The 20,743-nt window shown below is 42.8% G+C and overlaps 1 protein-coding gene across 9 annotated transcripts in view; it reads left to right on the forward strand.

Annotated features, from left to right (window-relative positions):
• Positions 1-20,743, forward strand: part of lingo1a (leucine rich repeat and Ig domain containing 1a) — a 163,661-nt gene that overhangs the window by 93,692 nt on the left and 49,226 nt on the right. For 5 of the 9 annotated variants that reach the window (XM_088378019.1, XM_088378024.1, XM_088378020.1 and 2 more), the window contains 2 exons: positions 9,920-10,116; positions 16,747-16,833. The gene's annotated coding sequence lies outside the window, so the exon portion shown is untranslated. The remainder of the gene's footprint in view (positions 1-9,919; positions 10,117-16,746; positions 16,834-20,743) is intronic. The other 4 variants (XM_088378021.1, XM_088378025.1, XM_088378026.1 and 1 more) reach the window with 2 other exon arrangements.

Below are 20,743 nucleotides of genomic sequence, written 5' to 3' on the forward strand. Positions count from 1 at the left end.
TTGTCCTTTGCGATCTGCCAAGTAGTGCTCCGCTTTTTGCGTGGACCGCACTGAACTGGTGTTGTCAGCTCTGCATTGATGTTCTCCTTTAAGACACTTGTGCAGTGTTGAGACTTCCAACTGTGACTTTGCTGAAAGAGCGATAACTTTATTTGCCCACCATGTCCTTTTTCTTGTTTTGCGAGCATGTTTTCTTTTCCATATTTGCGACAAGGAAGCTGAGGCAGCATGGCAAAAAAAAAAAAAAAATCGTCAGAGATGTTTGACTTAAAACGATTGCGTCGTCTCAACCCTGAGCCGTCAAGATGAATAGAATGTTGCATGTGTGCTATTGTACGAGAGTCTTGATCATTTTACCTCAAAAAGTTTCTTTTTTTTTTATTTACCTCAAAAAACAACTTGATCATTTTACCTCAATATTTTTCATTTTTATTTATTTAGTTACTTGATCATCTTGATCATTTAACCTCAATATTTTGTATTTTATTTATTTATTTTTTACCTAAAAAAACCCCAAATACACAGGAATGAAAAGTTACCAGCGTGTAAACTCTCCACTGCACCAAATTGGGCGTCAATACTGCGCTAGAGGTTGTGTGTGCAGGTAATGATGCCTTCTGGATGCTCTCCGACACCCCCCCCCCCCCCCCCCCCCCCCCTTTGCAAATCCCCCAACCAAGCATTAGTCTGACCCGGCTCCATTCTTCCACGCCTCTGGTTTCCCCTCCAGTCAGAGAAATGAAAGCCCAGAGAGCCCGAGAAGAGACTCGCTCCAATTACGAAGCAGCCTGCAGGTAATAAACGGTCAACTTGAGATGTCAGTTCTCCTCGCCTCTGAATTCACAAGACTCGGAAGCAAAAGTCAAACTTGCTTTATTAATACAAAGTCATCTGGCCTTATTTCGGAAGGGTTATGTAAATTCAAAATAATTGGTTTCGATGACTTATTTCTATTCTTGACAGCCAAAAAGATGGTTAACACAAACTAGTGAAGCTTCTTCAAATGAAACAAACAAACTTGGCCAACCGCATAGTGCGACAAATGCCTTAAATGGATCTGAAAAGTGTAAGAAGTCACACACCTTCTGCTTCTCTCCTGCTAATGCAGCCTGTGAGTTTCTCCCTGAAAGAAAAAAAAAAGAACTTGAGCTTGCTGTGCAGGCTGCAGTCGATTGAGCCCAGCCACTTCATAGTAGCTGAGTTTTGATTCGGAAGACTCGGCTAGTCAACAGTGGCAAATGTGATCAATAAGCTGCGCTCCTCCCGCTGTGTAATCAACCTGACATTGCAGGTGGGAACTCTTTCCCGCCGGCGGAACCCCGCAGCGACAGCCAACCGACCCATTCAGGAACTTGAGTCTCTCTCGTTGAATTTGGTTTCACGCAGGCCGCAGCGGGAAGCCGGCCGGCGTTCTCCGCCATGCTCCTAATAAACAACCATTTGGAGGTTGGCAGTTTCACTCCCGCCGTCCGGGATGTTCGCAAATTCTGCTTCATGGGGTTTGATAGCGGGACAATTGACTTGGTAACTCGTTTCCATTAAGGCCAAATCAAGCGTCCGCCGATATCCAGAGATGACCTGGCGTCGCCTCGGAGCTATTTACTTTTGATATTGGATAAATTGTTACACTTGATGATTACACAGAAGGGCTTCGTGGCCTTTGGGAATTGCGGGAAAACGTTAGACTTTTCCCCAACGGCCGCTCTTTCCGTCCACGATTAAATTCCGTGGCGTTACGTCATTGATAGTCAGTTCAAAATAACCCAAAAGATTCTGCTACTAAGCTTACGATTTGCCATTTGGTTTATTTATTTATTCATTTATTTATTTATATTTTTATTTTTATTGTAAGAAAAGTTAGCTACTTTGACATTAATAATTAAAATTACAGTTGCTTTCTTTGCTAATTTTCCAGCTTTATTCATTTATTATTATTATTATCATAAAAAAGTTAGCTCCTTGACCGCAATGACATTAATTAATGAAAATTACAGTTGCTTTCTTTGTTTGCTAATATTCCAGCTTCAAGGTATCGATAGAGAACTGTGAGCGATAGCGCTATATTATGATATTGATATTTCACCGCATAATTACAAAATTCATTTATGCGGCCACGAACACACATTGAGCGAGCGTCAATTGTGCAGCAAGTCGACCGTTGCACGTGGCCCGAGGTACGGCATCGACTTGGCACCGATTTATTTTATTTTTTTAGTCCCACCGTTTCAGACAACGCCACATTTACTGATTGAAACATTTTCTTGATTTCTTTGACCGTCCAAAAGGTCCCGGCTGATTGATTGCCCGCGTGGCGACTTCTCGTTATTGACGTGTCGGCTCTGATGAGTAAATAGAGGACGTCAAACCCCCTGCCGGTCCTGTTGGGACCGCTCGCCGGGTCCGCTGACACGCACTTGACAGATTGCGGCCTTAAAAACATTTCCCGGAGTTAGCGTTGAAGTTAGCTTCTTGGCTGTTCCCGAATTGTCGCTCCCATTACACACGCACTTTAACTTGATGCTGGGCTAACTAATGGCACTTGATGGTGGCGTTAGCGCGTGATAACCGTTTATTACGGGCACTATACGTTTGACGCCAACCATCCGTGTTGGCTCAAGTCAAACCATTAGTGTCCACCCTGTCATTGAACCTTCAAATGACATTTTAATGGTTGTGTGGCATGTTGGGGAAAAAAACAGTAAACAACTTTGAAGAGTGAAATGATCTTTTGCAAATTACAATAATAAACGCTGTTTAACACCATGACCGCTTTTTTTCGTTCTCAGTTCACACCTTATCATATCTGTAACCGCATATCTTTGACTTTATGCTTAATTTTTTTGTTGCGTTATCGGAAGCTGACGTGAACACAGAGGGAAGCAACACATGTAGACAGGGAATAAAATATAATATATTATAACATAAAATATTATATAATAAATAAATATAATAGTCAGACATATATTCTTAATCCTCTGCAAAGAACAAATATTTTTACCCGTCATCTCAGTGTAGAATGTGTCCACTAGAAGAAGGAGCACAATCCATTGAAGTGAAGCAAAAATTTGAGTTGTGAGCATCTTCACTAATATAATCAAAGTTGTATCTCAAGTATCACACCTGTATATTATAAAGCAGAGGTTGGAAAGTTTTTTTTACAAGCCGTACATTCGGTCCAAGCTCGAGGGAGCTCTTCCCGGCCGTATTAAATTATTAAGATGTTTTTGTCTCAGCGGGCCAGCAAAGTAAGTGTTGCAGCTCCGCGTGAGATAAATCTCAGCGGTTCTCGAACGAGTGGTCCAGCTTTTTGGTGCTAATGCGAAGAACTAGCGCGGGCAAAATAAAGGCCGACGGACACTCTTTGCTGGTTATTATCTCTCTCTCCTGCTGGTTGGGAAGCGTTTTTATTGAGGTGCACGCTGGTAAGGCAGCGCCAGATTGTCCATTAAATATTGAGAAAACGCTAAGCGAGATGAATTACGCATGACGATTTGTTTAAATCTGATTTCCTGTCACCATGGAAATGTTTTTTTCACAGACTTGTCCACAAATATTCAACATAAGATGTCAGTCAAGTGGCTTTGTGTTCTTTCTTGTCACTTTCCACCAGTCTCATCCAAATCTTAAGGGATTGATTTTAATTTGAAGGGATAAAATATGGAGAGGTTTGAGACAGGTGTTGAAAATTAGCTGTCTTGCTAAACCTCTTCACCCGTACATATTGATTAATGGCCGGAAACTGTAAAGTGACATAAAAACATTTTTTTAATGATTTTAATGATTTAAAACAAAATCACAAATGAAGTTCATTTTACGAAAGATGAAACCGGTAAATGGCGGTTATAAAGCCTGTTTTGTCAACGAAGAAAGTAAAGGGTATACATTTTCAAATTTAGGGAATAAAAGTGAAAATTCATCCAAAAATATATTCTCGCGTCAGTAGAGTTGCGACCAACGATTAGTTGAATGACGAATTAATTTTTCAATTATTTTGTTGATTAATCGGATTAAAATACAATTTCCACCATCTATTCAAAATCAGGACATTCATTTGTTTTCTACACTAACATTTATGATTCAATTACTATTTTGGTCCATAATATGTAGGCAAAAATGTTTTTCCCAAATATTTCATTTTGGTTCTGCATTCCCAGTGGCCCAAGTTGTTTTGATGATTACCTTCTGCTCAAAATTCCAGTTGAGACATAACATTTCGTCTCATCAAGACCTTTTTGTCAGCCTCGTCCAAAGAGACTTCGACTCTATCGGCTCTGCCAAGCGACGACCACCTGGCTCGGCTCGGCTCGGCGCTCCCGCCGCACCAAAGCGGGCTGCGCCGATGCCAAACAGTCGCTGGAATCTCCTCCGCCCGTCCAAAAATGGGCACGGCGGCTTGGAGATCCTTCTCCCTGCCTTCCCTAAGCAGCTTTCCCGTTCATCTGTCATGCCGTATCCAAACTCAACCCGCCTTGGGAATGCCGGGCGGGCCAAGATGCGGCGGCGGCGGCTAATGACGGCCTTAAATATGGAATTTTCCCCTCGTCGGTTTTCGAAGCACTCACGGCTCGCTAGCAAGGTGTTCCTGCGAGACAAAGACAAACGTTATCGCCCGTGCAGCATCCAGCGGGCCAACAAACCGGCTCTTGACAGATAATCCATTTTGTGGCCAAAGACTCGGCCACCTGATGGGAATTCAGCAATTCTTATTCTCTTTGCGGGGGTAAGAAATACTCTCTCTTCAAGGACGGAATAATTGAGGCTCACTCGCAATACCGCGCCTGGAATTTATGTTTGGAACGCCTACGCTGTGTCTGAATAGATCTCCAGGTGGCTTTCGTGTCACTAGGAAAGAAAGATTAGGTAGAGTCAAGCAATACCACAAAAAAAAAAGATTTTGAGCCATTTCTGTTGCCTAAAATGTTGCCTTGAAATACTCAAACTTCTTTGTCAGATGTGTCCTCATTGAAAAGCCATTTATTAGTTCAAAAAAAAATAAGTTCATGAGACATTTGGCGGCCCAGGTAGTCTTGAAAATCTACAAAAATGCCTTTTATTTTTCATGGCTACATTTTTCAGATTTTTCAAGTGGAGGCTGCTAACATGCAATTATGGGCAGCTCATGATGACGTCCGCCATGCTAACACAAAGCGTACCTGGGGCAGCACAAAGCCATTTTGATTATAGCCGTGACGAGGCGTCTTGCCGTGCGAAAAGCTCAACCCCCCCCAATCTCGACTTCTCTGCAGCTCATCGAAGCTATTTGTTCTCATACGTTCATCAACGGGGTTTGTTCTCAATGCCGAATCTGCATTACATGAGCCGCTCTTCAAATTGGGAGTTATTATTCAAGACGGCATCGCAAGGTTGAGACAATACGCCGCTTTGCTCACATTCCTAAATCCGAGTCTTGGCAGAACATCGGCACGCTCGTATACGTTACCCGTATTTATTTGTTTCGGTTCGATTGGCAAGGTAAATCTCGATCACATGGTCACCGTGGTTCTTATGGAAGTCCACGCTTCATTTTTTTATATCCGTGGCTTTAAAGCGAGCTCAAGGTTGATTATTTATCGCCTTATTTATGTTTGTTGTGGTTCCCTGAGCCAGAGGCCCATTTTTTTCTTTTTTTTACCTTAACAAATATAGCAAACGCTGAAGGCGGAATACAAGTGAACTTGTAAATATTTTTTGGCAGGGTTGAAGGTAGATGGAAATTTCCATTCCGACACCTCACATGCTAAATGAATGGAAATGAAGTGACACTTGGGTTACAAAAACCTTTAGAAATACTTTTTTTTTTTTTTTTTTTTTTGCATGTGGTTTATTTAATTCAAAATCAACATCCTTCACCATTTATTTTGCTTTTGATACTCCAGAGGTGCTTGACTGCTTTTCCGTTGTGGTTTTGGTCGTGTTGATTTTAAATCAATGGATAGAAAATACTTTGGAGTACAATAAGGTCAAATAAGTCCCAGCACCGACGCAGCAAGAAAGCTCGAAATGGTCAGCATACTTTTTGGGTCAAAATGGCTTCCTCCATGCTTTTCTTCCCGCACTGAGCCACCAGCGTAATTCTAAATTGCTTCATTGTAGGAACTCGCTCTTCTAGAACAGGGCACTTATCCAGCGGGACCCTGGGGAGTACTTTACCTATTAGGAGGCCACACGGTGACCTTCACATGGCCCATCCTTGTCCCTCTACTTTGAGGACGCCACCTATAGAGTTTAAAAAAATAATAATAGTAATGAATGAGGCTTGGTAGTTTTGCTTTGGGCTTTAAATGCTTTTTATGCATTTTGTATATTAGGAAAAATATGTAAAATTATCTATTAATTGTTTGCTAAATATTATGAATGTGACTACAGTATTTTACTTTTTTAGTTTTATTTTAAGGAGAAAATTTAGATTTATATAAATTAGTTGTTTGCTAAATATTATGAATGTGACTACAGTATTTTACATTTTTAATCTTTTTTTATTTGAAGGAATACATTTTCCTATTTTTACGTTTTATTGCAGTTTACTTGACCCTATTACAAAATAAACTCACAGTTTGGACAAATCAGTATTTTTTTTCACTATAATCTAAAATCTGTTCCACGTGGGATCCTTAATCAGTGTCGGCAATAGTTCATTCTTTATGATTCCTCCTTATTATATGTTGCATGACCCCGGTCCGCTAATGGCCTCCATCAAATTGACAATTAAGCCTTTACGGCCCTACTTTGCCTTTTATGTTGCACGACGCCGTCCTGAAGTGGAGCCCATAAATGTATATAATGTGTCATAATAGGAACGCTTTAAGCTTTTGGCAGCCAGACTTGAGTCTCCTTACACATATCATAACAAAACATAACACCATGATGATGATACTTGCTCCAGCAGATGCGAAGGTGGAGTTTTTTTTTCTTCAGCTCGTTAACCCGCTCAAGGCTGTAGTCCAATGGGGATTTTGCCTCTGAACCGTCACACCTATGGAGGCTAAAAAAGTAAGTTAAAGGCTCTTGAGCACAATATGCTCCTTGGTGCTATGGAAACCAATAGACGGATTTAAAAAAAAAAAAAAAAAAAAGTTTTTAATCCTCAATTTCTGGCCTTGAAGTCTTATTTTTGTTTTACTTAATTGTCCCTCTGGCGAATAGAACGGGTATAAATATATGTTTTGGAATATTCTTGCCATGATTTGGAACAGCAAGTCAAAATCACCATTTTGAAATATATTTTTACATTCGCCGTATCCTTAGAAATTATTAGATAAATTCTATAAATAAATAATATAAACTATAATAGATAAATAATTAAATTCATGGAAGGCTGTTTATCTGTGCTCTGTGATTGGTTGACAAAGAGCCCAACTTCTCTCTTCGCCTCACCTTTGACCCTCACGAGGATAGAAAATGGTCGAACGGTTGTTTGTTTTTCCTCAGTGGGTTGCTCCAGCCTACGGCGGCGCCGTCCTCTGCAAAGTGTCTATTAAGACGTTTGTAGGCAGCGACTCAAATGAGCGGCAAGATAAATGATGTCATGGCCGCACATTTGCTTTCGTCAGCGGGTTTTTGCAGCGCTCGCCGGCAAGTGAATTGCTTACTCGCGTAGTCCGGCTCACACTGATTAATCGCTCATCTCGGCGTGCTAAATCTCAACGGGGACCCGCTGGCAGCGGGTCGGAACCTCCGCGCACGGAGGCTGCGCCATCACCACGTGACGCACTGCGACTTGCGCCATCTGTCCGTCGTCCTCTGCAGGCCCTCGTGGACAGATTCATTAATTGGTGTGTGCTGGCTGTGCAGCTTCTCGTTACCTCACACTTTGCCCCCCCCTCCCTCCCCCAGTTGACCGCTTTAGTCCTCCTCTGCTGTTGAACTTTAGACGGGCAAATTGAATCCAGCTCTCCTAATTAGATTGTGTTTGTAACTATGTGACTAATTGGACAAAGACAAAAGGAGCTTGACAGGCTAAGCTAATATTAGCTTGTGTGATCTTGTGACTTCCAGTCACCGTCAATGTTACCATGTCAAATCTGCTTGACCAATCACAGACCGACTGTCCAAAAATGTTGCCAAATGTTAAAGAGTAGCGTTTTCAGTACCATCTGTCTAAATGAATTGCTCACTTGAAGGCCAAGAAGAAAAAACATGCAAAACATTTACAATTGTTGACGACTTGTAATTCTAGCAGAATGACTGACAGGCTTGACCAGAAATAATTAAAAACGGATCACGAAAATGACCCTAATTTTTTATTTTTTTTTTAACGTCGGGAAAGAAATACTGAAATGTCAGAGTAAATCAAAATATTTTCTAAACTCAAAGCTCTTCACACACTCTCAGCATTCCAATAAAATGCATTAAAATGCTGCGTTTCATCCCCATGTTAAAACATGAAGTCTAAGGGATCCCTAATCGCCCAATTACCAGCATCTCCATGCTCATCAAGGCCAATTAATTATGGAGGCTGGAAGGAAAACAAGCGCGCGCTAGATTAGCGAGGAACGCCGTTCAATTAGACACCACAGCCCCCCGTCCTGAATCAAAGTGCGTGGCGACACGGGGTCATGCGAGGTGACCGTTTGTTAAACTTTGCTTTCTGGGCGGAGCCACAAACCCGGAGACCAAGAAAGCCATCAAGCCTTGCAAAGCTCTTAAACAAGAGAGTGATGAAAAAAATCAATTATCAGAAAACCGCTCATGGTAATTAATAGCGAGGCATGTGTTTTGGAGTATTTCTAAAGTCCATAGAGGAGCTCAATAGCCCCCCCCCCTGGACCATTAGGAACTTTTAATATACTTCACGAGGGCCTGGTTACACAAAATAAAATCATCTGGACCCAGATACATTTGAAGTCGATGTAAAGTTGACTTAATTCAACCAAACCTTTTTTTGCGGGTGTACAGTCAGGGGCCCACGAGCCGTAGGTTGCCCACCCCTGCCATAGCGCACAGCAGCAAAAATAAAAGCAGGATTAAATATGAAAGTCCCCATTTGAGGGCATTTAGCAATTATTGGAACACAATTTTGGAACAGACGCATGATGTTTTGACCATCTCACTGTCGTTCCCGTGTACTCTCTCATCTCCGTCCTTCACTTTGCCGCACTCCAGTCAAGGCCTTGCATAGCTGGCAGATGTTGCCCAGCGGGACATTTTGCAACTTCCAAAGGTGGCATAGCACGCTGCTGCTGCTGAGTCAGTCGGCTAAATATGGCATTGCGTTGCCATTTAGCCTATGGCGGAGTAGACGTTTGTCTCTTGGACAGAAATAGCATTCATAGAATTTTGTCAGAATATTGGAGTAGTTGCTCCAAATCAGGTTTTAAGATACTGTGAATGGATCCTGGCTAATGGCACTGAAGATGTTGGTGGACGCTGCAAAATTCTGTTGGCTTGTTTCCAGCACCAGGTGGGCATTAGCGGTAGCGCTCCAGAGTGATTTGGATCCGATTGGGCTGGCAGGACTTTTGGTGTCAGTCTTGGTTAACCCATTGCTGTATGGCGCTCCGCAGGGTTCAATTTTAAGCCCCCTGCTGTTTTTGTTGCATTTGCTGCCGCTGGGCTTTTCCTTTCACTGCTATGCGGATGACAGTCAGATCTATTTCCCGCTAAGCAAAAAGGACGCATTCTCCTGTGTAGAAGAAATCAAAACCTAGATTCCTCTGAGCTTCTTGAATTCTATTTCTGTTTCCGTGTTGCATTAAAAAGGGAATGAGGGGAGCTGCTTCCATTGGCTGGGAAATAATTTGACTGTGTTCACACCCGCAATGGCGCAAACGCCCCTTTCCAACCGTACCGGCACGCCCAGTTAGACTTTGTGCTCGACTCGAGCTAACCAAATCAGCAGCACATGTCATAAACACTCGAATGAGTTTAGACCAACCACTCGCGTTATTTTGTCCCAAAATTCACTTTACATTATTTCCAGCAGGCCAGGTGCTGACGGCACACTTAATGGTTGAGGAAGTGTGTCGGGTCGCCAAGTCCTCCCACGGGCAGTCGGCCGACTCTTAATACACTCTGAAGCCCGACTCGACCCGCCAGACTCCAAACATGCCATTCGGGTCACTAACCGCTGCTCTTCGCCACGCCGTCGACCCAGCACTTCCTTCCTGCTGCTCAAAGGTACATTTCACTTGATGAATACTGCATGCTCTTTTTTTTTTTTTTTTTAAACCCCCCATGCTGCTTTTCACTCAGGAAAATCCATCCGAGTCACAATAGACTTAAAAGCCTGAGGCTGTTTGAAAGGTTTTACCCCGTCTCTGGTTGTGACAAGTTTCATTCATCACCTTGGTTGAAAATCACATTTTTCAATTGAATAAAAATGTCAATTACTGAAGACAATAGGACAACAGGCAAAACCTGTTAAAGATTACTGAGAGCTGTGTATTTGGATAAAGGCATTTATTTATTTGGTGGATGATGCATTAGGGTAGTTCAGTATTTAATACATAGCATCTATTAAAATCAGGCCCACGAGTTGTGGAAATATGGTGGACATAAAAATAAAGACTCGGAGAGGAGCAGTTTGATGGAAATGGCAATTGCTAGTTATTACATGATTTGTTTCATCGGTGTCAGTATCAAACCTTAAGCCCATTAACAATATCATTAAATGCATTGATTTTGTTGCCAAGCGCTAGATTTAATCGTCCTAAATCAAACGTTTGCGAGAGAGCGAAGCAAAAGGGGGTAGCTGTGAGTTTTTGTTTATTTCTTGATTTTTTTCCAAGCAAAGCCTCGGCACAAACAAACAAATGTGCGCCGGGGGAGCAGAAGGATTATTCACTCATTTCTGATCCCGCTAGATTGTGGGCGTCTTTGACGAAAATAAACGGAGACCTTTCAAATCAAAAACCTTTTTGCCTGCGTGTGTGTGGGGGGGTCGTGTCTGTGTGTGCGTGCGCACGAACGGCCGTCGTGAAATAATAAAACAATGTGGAACTAATTTCCACTTTCATTTCCACTTGGGCCTGACTTATTTACGGTACAACAGCTAAAAGCTGCTTCACCGTGTTTGCTTTGAACTCATGAACTCATTCACTGCCAACCCAGTTAATATCTTTGATGTTTATTACCGTCATTTTTTACGTTTTTTAATGGAAAGTGGAGGTGACCCCCCCTCAGTATGCCGATCATTAGACACATAATAAATCGAGTAACTATCAGCTTTTTCTACCCGCGAGCTTTGCTTATAATTGAGCAGTTAAGTATCGAACGTTTGAGTTTCATGTGCCGGTCTGTGAAGGTAGTTTGGTATTTGACGGCGAGAAGATAAGTGGCGCTTGAACCAGTCTGCAGATGCAATCTGCGGCCTTTAAAAGTTCAATCTGATCTCAACTTGGCTGAGATCTCATCACTTATATGCTTTTCATCGAACGCAAAATCTAAATTGGTTGGCCTCCCAATATGCTAGATTTGTGCCCCAAGCTGCTCGATCCACATTCTCAAAACCGAGGAAATTCAAATATGTTCGTATATTTTTTTTTTTTTTAAAACACACTGTGCGGCTGTGTTGAATTCATTACTATGCAAATATGGAAAAGGTATATTTCACAATAGAACTCGTTGTTCTAGGTTCCACTCAGAAAAAATCCTTTCTGTGGAATTTGCATTTTAATCAGTTTCTCGTAGATGACGAACTGGACATTTTTTCTGGAGGATAAAAAAAAAAAAAAAAAAAAATCAGTTCTCGCAATATCCCCCCCACATTGACCTTGACGTTCACCACATTGCTATTATTATTTCCTATTTTCATCCCATTTCGATGCTTGAGTTGCCTCTTTGAGCTGGGCCCATAATCCCTTCATCCATTTTCTCATGGAATTGGGCCGAGGTTGCGGCAGACAGAGTTGCGTAACCCAGGTGTTCCCAGCTACACCCAGCGTACGGTCCCGGGAGTCAACTTCCTGGCGTTCCCAGGCCAGATAATCCAGCTCAATCCCTCCCACCTGTCGGACGAGATCGCAACACCGCGGGGGAGTTGATATTTTGCTTGCATTCTAATCGGAAGACCCGAAACGGACATGTGTAGAACCACCATTAAATTCTCATCAAAATTAAGCCGCAATGGCTATCATACTAATTTGCCGTAAAGATGCTTTAAAACGACAATTTTGTTGTCACTCGTACGAAATAATGACAATCAAGGCACCATAATTCGCCATAAAAATGCTCTTAAGATGCTTTATTATATGCAATAAATGACATAATAGATTTTATCCTATAAATACTGTTTTGCCTTTCAAAATGTTATCGCCTCATGTCAGTAATCCCTCGTGAATTGTGGAGATGACGTTCCAGACCAAACCCACAATAGACAAAAACTGGTAGCAACAAAATAACTTTGTTTTGACCGATATTTTTTTGGAAGGGGGCGGAGTTAGTGATAATTAGTAGCCAAGTGGGCCGCTAGCCGATGTTTGTAGCTAAAATATTTTTTTCTGGTTTTAAATGCCTTTTATATTTTGCCTTTGTTTTGCCTCAACGCGCCATCGATTTTCCACGCCAACATTATTTGCCCGCAGAATGCTACGCTAGCTGCAAGCGCGGCAAGCCGCGCTCGTCTAACGACTCCGCTACCGCTCGACTCCATCGCCCTCATGCTAATCAAGCTCGTCCCCGTGGCGAGCAGCGGTGCCAAGGCCCGTCAAATGAAAAGCCTCATTGGTGCCAACAAGCCGTTCAGAATGAATTCCCTGTCAAGTGAGGTTTGATTTCGGGAAAAATTCTCATTTTTAAAACCACTCTATAAATCGCACGTGGCGCTGAGGGGGTAGATGTTTGTCTCGTTGATCCGTTTGTGATGAAAGCGACACGGTGCGGCGCGTCACATCGACATGCGGCTGACTCTCTGACTGCCATCTCCTTTGGGGTTAGCGAGCGCTAATTTGTACACGGTGATGACAAGCGAACGCCTCATCTTTCCGAAGGCGATAAGAGAACGGCTTGTCTAAACACGCCTGTCCCTCCATCTGTCTCCATTTACTTTTGGATACCGGTGCTCATCTGAGAGTTTTTGCCCCCTCCCCTAACCAACTCCGCCTCTTCGAGTTTGACTGGCGCAATTGCAAAGCGGGAGCCATCATTTTTCTCCGTAATGGACGACTCGGACGTTATCGCCCAAATAGGACAGCTGATGCCAGCTGGTGATCAGGATGGCGTGTTCGTCAGGCTGTTCTTTTTAGCATTATTGTCCATTTATTGTCACGTTAGCCATATTGTCCTGAGCAGCCTGCCAATGTGCCCCCCAAATTCTGTCATCATGCAGCTGAAAGTCACGATCAGCCACAATTTGCAATCGTCAAATCGGGCTAACACTATAAAATGATGTTGTCAATTTTTTATTTTTTAGTCTCTTTTTTGCTCTGGTAGGCCAAAGGAAGTCATATCATGCATAAGCATGGCCGCTATCACACAGGCTGTTCCTGTCCATTTCTGTTACTATGGCAACACAACGTTTTGTTTGCGCTCATGAAATGCTCTTCCGCCAAATCAAATTGTCGCAGGCGGTGTTGACGCCATCCATAAAAGTTGCCGCGCTGAACTAATAAGGTCGGTGGAGACACTCAGGCTCACTGTGATTGGCCGGCTACCACTAGCCAATAAGGGAGCAGAATTTGCTCAAAGGAAGATTGAGAATATCAAAGGCAATGCACAGCTTAAAAAAATCCACGATACCATTGGAAATTACATTAATTTTTATTATATGTCAACCAAAGGCACAGTCGTGTCTTTGCATAATTCAATTGCAGATAGTAGCCCATAATATTTCAACATTATTGTATTTTTCAGAGGGTCTGATATGACACGTAATTATTCCCGCTAACCGAATTGTAATCGAGAATTTCATTAAAGCCGCATTTTCAACTAATTCATGTGAGAAATGACGTCAATTAGACCACATTTGAGCTCTATATATGGAGCCCAGTGTCCCTAATATTATGGCCACTTACAGTTCCCATACAGTGTGCATTAGTCACATTTAGACAATGCCTAAGTGATAGTAGCCGTTCGGCGCTGCTTTTTTTGCGACTCGTCGGAACCTTTTACTGACACACTTGGTATTTCTCATCTCGTTATTTGGGCTGATTATAATTCCGCGGCTATATTAAATGTCAACGAAAGGCCAGCGATTGTGATGCAAATGTTAAGCATAGAATGTGTTCTTTCGTTTTGTCCCCCCCCCCCACACACACACACGTGAGTACACTTTATCTGAAACACAATGGCCAACAAAAGCAACAAAACAAAATGTCAATCATAATAATGTTGTTGAAACCCTCACTCGGCATTGGGACACAATCAAATTATTGTCAGCTGGACCACAAAGCTACACAAAAGCTTAATTCATCTGGAAACGTATGTCCTTACACAAATGCATATAAAAGAAGGATATTCAATTCAAAATGTTGAAAGTTTCTGTACAGACACGGCAAAAAAAGCGATTTACTTTAAACGGCCGCGGTTGAGAAGAGAAGAGTAGCTCAAAATGAATGCAAAAAAAAACACATTACGTAACTCCATCACTTTTCTCCATCTTGTGTGTTTAAATTTTAAATCATGTAAAATACATTTTTTGTTGTGCTTTTTGTTTCTTGGAAATTTTCGCGGCCGCTGCTAAGCACGCTTGATGGACACTCGAGCTGTGATTCCACAAAATATTTTAAGGGATTATGACCCTCAAGAGCGTTTCCCCTAACAACCTTGTTGATATTTTTATGTAAATGAAATAAAACACTCTTAACCTTAACGAGGACGAGCGCTATGAAAAATGGACGGCGGGATTAAAGAAACATGAAATCCGTGACGCTCCAAACACTTGCTGCTCATTCTTTGCCGCATCTGTTCTGTAATGTTTTTACGTACGATCTCTCTTTTCCTCCCGTCCTATTTTTTTTTAAGTGGAAATAAAGACCAAGAGCGGATTTGCATTAAAACTCGACTACATTATTGTTTTTGACAAAGGTAATCCTCATATATCTGGATTAAAGCGAAGCCAACTGCAATTACGGGTAGTGACTTTTAAATGCGGCGAGTACATTTCAGAAGCTGTTGCAAAAGTGAATTTTACAAATGAAGAGCTCGGGATAAAGTTAGTGGCAACCTGCTTTTTATTTTTTATGTATTTATTTATTAGTCACTATTTATTTATTCTACATTTGTTTTTATGCATTTATGTAACGCAACGTTGCGTAGACAACCCGAGTATGTGTTAGAAAATTACTTAGAACGTTAGCAAAACCATTTCACGATGCTTTAGTAGACTTTAGCAGGTAGAGTGAACAAATATCCGCCTGTTCTTAGTTTTCTGCTCACCACAAGATGGCGCCCTGACAAAGTAGTTACGTTTCGACTTTCGCTGGCAGTATAAAACTGACGACGTGCGGCAGAAAAGAATCTTTAATGTCCTCTGTGGGGGTAATAAAGCGCGGCGATGCTTTATTGCTCTTCAACAACACCTTTGTTTAAAGTCAGCCGAGCTGCTTGCTTTAGTCTTTGTCATTGAAAGTCAGCGCTGCGCCCAAAAAGGCCTCTAATGGGCCCCATAATGATTAGCTTGACTGATGGCATAATGAGGCCTTTATAAATATGTATGGCTCACATATTGCCGATGATTAAAACGCCAGGCGAAGAGGTCAAACTCACGGGAACCGGTCGAGGGAGGCGAGTCGCCGTCGCGCCTGCCTCACTTTATTTATGCCGTTTGCGCGACAGCCATAATGAGGGCGAGCTGCGAGCGGGATCTCGTGTTTTTAAAAAATCTTTTCATACCAGCTCCGGACCACCGCTTTCTTTTTGAAGCTAATCCTGGAAAAGTTGCCTTGTCAGCTTGTCGTTTTTTTTACTCAACGTGCGCATCTCGCTGTCTAAGCAACGTGACACAGCGTCTTCTCCTCGTAAACAAAAAGCAGCTGCCGAGTTTTCGGGCCGCTCTTTCATCATCAACGCATGTTCAGAACTTTGGTTCTCTCTGTTGTCGGGTTTCATTCTTTCAGACAGCCGCTGACAAATCTTTGACACTTGGTCAACGTTTATCTTGCGTCTTCAAAAATAATAGGGCCAAGGTAGGGACGCTACATTTTGCTAGCTTGAGCTTTTTCACATTTGTTGTCGCTACATTTTGCTAGCTTGAGCTTTTTCACATTCGCTATCAATCCGATCCTGGTAGCTTTCACTAATACCAATATATTTGTTTATATCTTACGTGAATCAACGAGGGGGAGGGAGGCACATGCAGCGCTTTAAATGATTAAAGTCCATTCTTCTTCTTCTTGCCCAGTCAAGCTAACAATGTCCACATGTGCTTGTGACACGTCACTAGAAAACGAATAGAACACAATGTTCCCGCTGGAGTGCACACGATGCGATTGAATGCTTCTTGTTGTGCCTCGTGGAGGAAACAATACAAAGACATTGGACAAAGCAACATTTGCCGGAGGAAGAAGCTGGGTGGGCGCAATGTTAGCTAAACGACGCAATGTTAGCTACATGGCGCTTCGTCATTGATTTGTAACAAGGCCAAGGAAAGCGAGGAAGGTCCAAAATTTCAACAGTTACCCTGTATTGGCTCTATAGAGGATGTTGGATTTTGATCGATTCCTTAAATAAATGATTGCGAAAGCTGTTCCTGTGTGAATGCAGCACTTATAGTCGTTACTCTGTTGTTGTTATATCTTTTTTTCCAGTGCTATGCCTTCATCTTGTCTGCTTTTAAGATAAGTTTGGGGTTTCTTTTCTTTTTTCCCCCAGTGAAGAGAGAAATGTCTTACCTCGCTGACATTTTCAGCGGTGACAGCTGCGATGAAGGCGAGAGTGACAGCCGAACCTGGCGGCAAGGTAAGAGAGTTTGCGCTTTACTAGAAAGAAAAAGAAGCTTGAAACTTATTGATTTTTTTTTTTTTTTTTTGTGAAGGGTTGTCCTAAAGAAAATGATGTCATCATAAACCAATCAGGGATTATTTTTGTTTTAAAATTCCAGATTATTATCAATTTCTTTTTTTTTTTTTAATGTGAGGTATAATTAAAATGCGCCATATGTGAACGTGTCAAAAGGGTTAACGGTCCCAATACGTCCCTCAAGACCTTTCCGAACGACTTGTTCAGAGGCAATTTGTGAGCCAGCCGTCGTCGTCTTGGCACACACGCATAATGTTCTTCGCTAGCTGTGCCATCCGCGGGGAACTGTCGCGTTTTAACACTTGTCAGGGTCACGTTCAGGCGGCAGGGCTGTCACACGCAGAATAATGCAACCGGGTTTCGGCGCACGCAATTGGGCAGCTGTGCTAATGGAAGGAAATATTCAAGGCTTACTGGAGGTGTTGTTTGATAATTTATGGCTTTGTATAATTGTCTGCAATTTCCGAGGTTTTTTTTTGTTTTGTTTTTTGCCGATCAGATATTTACGTCCACGTGGAACAGCATCGGCTGTGCCGGAAAAACAATATTTACGGCTGCATCCGTCGGACTGGATGCGGCTCTAAACAACAGCTAACCTTCAATTTATTAGCAAAGCGTGGGAGCTTCGGTAAACACTAAGTTCACAAAATAGACTCCGGACGACATTCAGAAAAGGTCCGAGGAGTACTACGCCCGTGTCCGTGCATATGCGTTCAGCTTCTCCCATATCCCCGCAAATAGCAGTCGGGGTTGTTTATTTACCTGGCTGTAGAGCGCAATTTAGAATTTTATAAAACAGTATTAGAGCATAAATGAAGGAAAGCAGAGAAATGAGGTCGCTCCCTACAACATAAAAAGGCGCTCGATTATTCACCAGTGCTGCTGTTTTGGTTAGCAACAAAGTTCCAATGGAGACAACGGTTAACCCATACTGCCACAACATTTTTAGTCAATTTATTCATGGTTTTTATTTTATTAACATACTCATATTGGATTATAATCATGAAAGGAGTCTGTGGAGAAAAAGACTTAAGATTAATTATTCTCTATGATAAAATAACTGTGTGTCATCTCCTGCATACACCTTCATTGTGCATTAATATTCATGCCGTATCCATAGAAGGAAAAAAAACATTTGAAATTGCTCTAAATTTTCCTTTGCCTACGAAGACATAGTTCAGCTGTTTTTGCGTCGTTCTGCTGACTCAGCTATGAAGTCAACATAACTTGCTTGGCTGAGGTCATAAAGTCTTTCCATCTCTGCTTTTGGGTACTTTTTCTCTGCCCAAGGGGAAATCCCTCCAAAAAAATGCTCTCAAGCAAAATAGAATTTGCGTCTTGGTGATGTAGCCCACAGCAGTTGAGGTTAAGCGTCTTGCTCGAGGGCACTTTGGCACCAAACAACGAATTTATAGGGTGCGGTAACATTTCCGGTTAATTTCGATTCTGAGCATTTAGCAGTGGAAATGATGCAGAGGTACACACAGCGTGGGTTGACTTTTCACTCGCTATACGTGCGATTTACGTGCCGACGCCGCAGGTCGCCCGGCCCTCCTGTGGAGTCGTGGCCGTGCAAATCAGAGCCCCCCCCCCGTCCCGCCCCCAGATGCTACCCGTGTGCTCCAACTCTGTTGTCTGAATTTGAGCGTGAATCATCGAGTGTGGGATTATACGCCGATGAGTCACGTCAGCCGAGGGATGCCCGCTGTGCGCTTTCCAAGCGCGTGTTGGCAGCAGGAACTTTGCCACGATGTTGTTAAGAGCAAATTCCCGCGGCAGAATAGATCACCTTCATCGCATTTGGCCTCGGAAGTCAAAGATGACTGACGGGTTGGTCTCTTTATTCCATCTCCTTTGGAAGCAATTTACCTTTGCATTTCTTTTTTATATATTTTTTTATCCATTTTTAAAAATATAAATATTTTGAATGGACATGTCCCACATTCAAACTACTGCGGGAGAAAAGAAGTCGAAAAGGATCATTGAAGCTTTGATTGGTCAAGGGTTTGTTTACTATGAGAATGCTTGAGGTTTTGACACCCGAAGTATATTTATTTATTAATTCATTTATTAATTTGTTTGTTTTATTTATTTATTTTATTTTTATTTATTTATTTTCAAATGGGCCTTCAAATCGGCTCATTTCTTTTCTCCAATGCGTCCTCCATCTTGATGTAAAACATAAACAAAGCAACCCAAGCGCTCCCATTCAGAGCGATCAGACTGCAGCGTAAACAGCGGCAGAAATGAAGAGGGGCGCCACCCCACCTCCCGGTGCATCTCCCAATCTCATCACACACTGCGGCTCCCCCCTCCCTCCCTCCGTCCCCCCTTTCCCCCTCCCCGCTTCCTTCCCTCACTCATCCCGAGAATGCGCGCGCGATCCCCGTCGCAGTGAAAAGCGCACGTGTGGCCGGGCGGCTGACGGGACGCATTTCCCGTTCGGATAGCGGATCCTCCTCCGTAGCAAAAACATAAACAACCGCCCTCCCCTCCTCGTCTCTTCCTTTCCCTCCATCTCAAACGGAGTCTGGAGCGCGTTGGATATTTAACGAGCAAGCTTGGCACGGAATGAAGCGGAGGTGATTCCTGGATATTCTCCGGTAAGGATGACATTTCCGCTTCACTCTTCTTCCTCGGCACCTGATTGACTTGTCGGAAAGCGATGACGAGTGCAATCGGATTGTAAACTGTCCCATTTTGGAGATTTTGTTACCGCCAGTTATTTGGGGACAACTTTGCACCATTATAGGACTTATATTTATTTATTAATTTTCATTTATTTAATATTTATGTTCCATTAGTGTTGTGTTGGGGGTGCAGGGAAGGTGACATGAATATTGTTTCAATGGCGTAGCAATCATAGCAAATTTAATTATTGGCTTTTTAACTTCCTTTAATCGTGCCCTCCATCTGGCTTTCCTCGTTATCCTTCATTTTGTCAGTCAAGCCTCACTCAGAGCGGATGCGTCTATTTCTGTCTTTTTTTTTTTCTTCATCTCTGCGATGTCGTTATCAATTCTGCGTTCATCTTCTGTGGGATCTACAGGGAGGGGAGTGGCCGGGAGGAAAGTGTCTGGATCCGGCCGTCGCTTAATGAAAGTGGAAAGAGGAAGGAAAGAGATTAGTCGGGAAGTGAGAGGGCAAGGGAAGATTGACGGGAGGTCCGCAGAAAGGAGGATGAGAGGGTGAGGAGACAGAGGGAGGGGCGAGGGGGCACTAACACGTCTGGCAAAGTGCTTTTAAGGCTCGGGAGTCGGCTTACTCACGTCCGAAAAGGGGCAACGTGATATTCTGGCCTCCATTCAACACATGGATGCACTCCGACGGCGAGGAGCATCAATATTTATCACATTGCCCCATTTCCACAAGAGAAAACGTGATCGCTCCACAGGATGGGGAAAAATAATAAAAGATCAAATCAAATCAGCTCCACCTTGGATGGGACCTCTTCGCATTCATGTCGATCCTCTTCACAATTGCTTTTCTGGGATTCTCCATTAGTTTTCTTTGGGTATTTTCCCAGGTAGAAAAGGTGGTTTGCGCCTTGGTAATGAACACATACAACCACAGCCCTTTGCCCTAACTAGCTTAATGCTAACACACAATGCAAATCACTCTAGAGGGGCTAACGAACAGTATTGATGGTTGAGTCTGATGTTATAACCATTTAGGCAAAATAAATTGCAACATATACAGAAGTTGTCTGTGGATTTGCTGTCGGGCGAGGGAAGCATCCGGTCCAAGGGTGACTCAGCAAGGGGCACCATGGATAGACGCCCCACCCTCCCTCCCCCTCCCACCCTCCACCTTCCCCTCCAATTACACAAATTCTGCCCACTGCCAAAAT

The sequence above is a fragment of the Syngnathus floridae genome, chromosome 6 (genome assembly GCF_059516105.1).
Source record: "Syngnathus floridae isolate MCC-2025c chromosome 6, RoL_Sflo_1.0, whole genome shotgun sequence".
Taxonomy (NCBI): domain Eukaryota; kingdom Metazoa; phylum Chordata; class Actinopteri; order Syngnathiformes; family Syngnathidae; genus Syngnathus; species Syngnathus floridae.